The following is a 4220-nucleotide window of genomic DNA, read 5'->3' on the forward strand; positions in this document are numbered from 1 at the left end:
TAGCCACTAACCAAGAAACAACTTCATAAGATGACAGTCTGATAACATATTTATGGTATAGCATATGTTTTTTTAGAAAAATGTGCATATTTCAGGTATAAATCACAGTTCTACATTGCAGCTGCAATCTGAAATAGCGTTGGAAGCAGCCGGAATAATTACAGAGACCGACGTCAATTACCAAAATACTCATCCTAAAACATTTCTGAAAAATACACAGCATACAGCAAATGAAAGCCCAACATCTTGTGAATCCAGCCATCATTTCTGATTTTAAAAATGTTTTACAGGGAAGACACAATATGTAAATCTATTAGCTAACCACGTTAGCAAAAGACACCACTTTTTTTACTCCACCAGTTTTTTACTCCATCAGTAGCTATCACTAATTCGACTAAATAAAGATATAGCCACTAACCAAGAAACAACTTCATAAGATGACAGTCTGATAACATATTTATGGTATAGCATATGTTTTTTTAGAAAAATGTGCATTTTTCAGGTATAAATCACAGTTTACCATTGCAGCCACTATCACAAAACTCACCCAAAGCGACTAGAATAACTACAGAGAGCAACGTGTATTACCTAATTACTCATCTTAAAACATTTCTGAAAAATACACAGCGTACAGCAAATGAAAGCCCAACATCTTGTGAATCCAGACAATATTTCAGATTTTCTAAGTGTTTTACAGCGAAAACACAATATATCGTTATATTAGCATACCACATGAGCTAACATCACCCCAGCATTGATTCAAGGCAAAAAGCGCGATAACGTTATCACCACCAAAATATATAAATTTTTTCACTAACCTTCTCAGAATTCTTCAGATGACAGTCCTGTAACATCATATTACACAATGCATATAGAGTTTGTTCAAAAATGTGCATATTTAGCATCACAAATCGTGGTTATGCTATGTAATCAGTCAAAACATGGCATGCATTCTGTCCGGCGCCATCTTGGAAGGGCACCTAAGTTTACGATTATTTATCGATTAGATTGACTAAAAAAATACAGGTTGGACAGCTAATGAAAGATGCATTGGTTATTAATGCAACCGCTGATTTAGATTTTAAAAATTAACGTTACTAGACATACAGTGTGCGTTACAGCCAGACTAGTGCCGCAATAATGGCCGAAAAATGCGTTTACATTTTTCCACATAAATACGGAATAAAATCATAAATAGCTCTTACTTTTGGACGAGCATCCATCAGAATCTTGGGCAAGGTGTCCTTTTGTCCAAAAGAATCGTTGCTTTGTTGTAAAACGTCCACTTCAACTTCGGAACTAGCAGCTAACAGTAGCTACGTGGCACACATGTCCAAATCCTCAAACGCAATACTACGAAAATTCAGAAAATAGCAATATACTCGCATAAACTGATATAAATCGGTTTCAAATAACTTCGTTATGATGTTTCTAACACCTATACCGAATTAAATTACAGACGGACATATCTAAGGCCGATAACTGAGCGTTTCAAAATGCTATCCTGAGGTCTTGCGTTGCGTAATAGCGGAAGTCGAAAAGAGAGCGCACCTCGTTCCTTGCCCTTTTATAAGCTCTGAAAAATACGTAGAAACACCATTCCACTTCTCATTGGTTACTGACATCCAGGGGAAGGCGGGTGCAGTTCATTTCGATCCATAGGGCACACACAGAGCTTTAAACTGATCTGAGAACAGAGACTATTTTTCTGACCTTCGCATGTCCTGTCATGATTTTCGCTGTAGAAAGAGTTCTGGTTCACCCACAGACATAATTAAAACGGTTTTAGAAACTAGAGATTGTTTTCTATCCAATAGTAATAATAATATGCATATTGTACGAGCAAGAATTGAGTACGAGGCAGTTTAATTTGGAGACGCAAAATGTCGAAGTTGAAACAGCACCCCCTGTAGTGACAAGAAGTTAACCTGTTGAGGCCACGGGTGCCGCTAGCGGCACTCCTCCCACATTCCATTGAAAAGGCAGAGCAGCAAATTCAAAAAACAAAATTGAAATATTTAACTTTCACACATTAACAAGTCCAATACAGCATTTGAAAGATAAACATCTTGTCAATCCAGCCAACATGTCCGATTTTTTAAATGTTTTACAGAGAAAACACCACATATATTTATGTTAGGTCACCACCAAATAAAAAAAGACAGACAGACATTTTTCACAGCACAAGTAGGCTGCAGGTAGCATGCACAAGCCAACCTAACTAACCTAGAACCAACCTAAATAACCTAGAAAAAACTACCTCAGATGACAGTCCTATAACATGTTACACAATAAATCTATGTTTTGTTCAAAAAAATTGCATATTTTAGCTATAAATCAGTTTTACATTACTGCTACCATCATAGCTACAGTCAGAAATCGCACGGGAGTAGCCAGAGTAAATACAGACACCAACTACCTAATTACATATCATAAAACATTTCAGACAAATATATGGTGGATAGCTAATGAAAGACAAATATCTTGTGAATACAGACAATATTTCCGATTGTTGAAGTGTTTTACAGCGAAAACACCACATATATTTATGTTAGTTCACCACCAAATACAAAAGACAGACAGACAGTTTTTCACAGCAACGGTAGCATGCAAGTAGCTAACCTAACTAACCTAGAACCAACCTAGAACCAACCTAAATAACCTAGAAAAAACTCCCTCAGATGACAGTCCTATAACATGTTACACAATAAATCTATGTTTTGTTCGAAAAATGTGCATATTTTAGCTATAAATCAGTTTTACATTACTGCTACCATCATAGCCACCATCACAGCTACAGTCAGAAATCGCACGGCAGTAGCCAGAGAAAATACAGACACCAACGTCAACTACTAATTACACATCATAAAACATTTCAGAACAATATATGGTGGATAGCTAATGAAAGAATAAGATCTTGTGAACAGAGCCAATATTTCCGATTTTTGAAGTGTTTTACAGCGAAAACACAATATATCGTTATATTAGCTTACTACAATAGCTAGCACACAGCAGCATTGCTTCTAGTCAAACGGTAGCATAGCACAGTTCGACAGATATATATGAAAAAGCATCCCAAATTGGGTCCTTATCTTTGTGGATCTTCCATCAGAATGTTCTCCAAGGGGTCCTTTGTTCAGAACCGACTTTATTTGGATCCATAACGAACGATTTCCCTCAGAATTAGCAAGCACCATTAGCTAGCATTGCTAGCCTCTCGTTCTTGAACCAATTCTTGCGTCGCATCACGTCTAAAGTCCAGAATAAATTTCAATAATATAATTAAACTATATTGAAAAAACATACTTTAAGATGATATTGTGACATGTATCAAAGAAAATCGAAGCCAGAGATCATATTCACCTTTAAAAAGGTTCTTCAATGAGCCGAGTACAGGTCAGACTTCGCGCCCAGAAAATAAATAAAAGTGCGCACGTCTCAGTCCAAGACGTTGTGTTCAGTCCCTGGTCGAGATAATCAACTGATTTTTTCTCTCACTTCCGCATTACACCCAGGCGAAGGCGTATGACGTGTTTCTACAGTCATAAGTGACATGCCCTTTTATAGACAAGCTCCTGAAGAGAGAGTTCGCTTTTGGAAATCTCACTTCCGGTTAGGAAATGGTCTGTAAAAGGAGTTCTGTTTCACTTAGAGAAATAATTCAAACGTTTTTAGAAACTAGAGACTGTTTTCTATCCAATAGTAATAATAATATGCATATTGTACGAGCAAGAATTGAGTACGAGGCCGTTTAAAAATCATACGATTTTCTCCAAAAGTGAAAACAGCACCCCCTTGTCCTCAACAGGTTAAATGGGTGTCCTGACTCTCTGTGGTCACTAAAAGTCCCATGGCACTGATCGCAAGAGTAGGCGTGTTATCCCCAGTGTCCTGGCTACATTCCCAATCTGTCCTTCATACCATCATGGCCACCTATTCATACAATTGGCTCATTCATCCCCCTCTTCTCCCCAGTAACTATTCCCAAGGTTGTTGGTGTAAATGAGAATGTGTTCTCAGAAAACTAACTTGTTTAAATAAAACTAAACAAATGAATTAATATAGATAGGCACATTGTATCTTGTCTGGTTTAGCGTCCCAGATAAAGCTAAATGTTTTTTACTCCTATGATTTGAAAAACGAGTCATCAGGAGTACAGTCGTGGTCTAAAGTTTTGATAATGACACAAATATTAATTTCCACAAAGTTTGCTGCTTCAG

This window comes from Salvelinus alpinus, chromosome 12 (genome assembly GCF_045679555.1).
Source record: "Salvelinus alpinus chromosome 12, SLU_Salpinus.1, whole genome shotgun sequence".
Taxonomy (NCBI): Eukaryota; Metazoa; Chordata; class Actinopteri; order Salmoniformes; family Salmonidae; genus Salvelinus; species Salvelinus alpinus.